Consider the following 224-nt stretch of genomic DNA (forward strand, 5'->3'; position numbering starts at 1 on the left):
CCATAAACATTTATGGCCCCAATGAATCCCTCGCTCTAACCTTGACACTATTTACTAAGCAGGAAGCCTCAGGAGGTCACAGTGTTGCCCAGCCATTGCTGTTGGTGCTGTCCAAAGAGCTCGGGCTGGGCTGGACCCCAAAGGGGCACACAGGGGGGGTCTGCATGGGGTGATGGAGCAGGTGATGAACTCGGGTGTTTCATGATGTTGCTGCCAGCCACAAT

Source organism: Acanthisitta chloris, unplaced genomic scaffold (assembly GCF_000695815.1).
Source record: "Acanthisitta chloris isolate BGI_N310 unplaced genomic scaffold, ASM69581v1 scaffold23528, whole genome shotgun sequence".
In the NCBI taxonomy this organism is placed as follows: Eukaryota; Metazoa; Chordata; class Aves; order Passeriformes; family Acanthisittidae; genus Acanthisitta; species Acanthisitta chloris.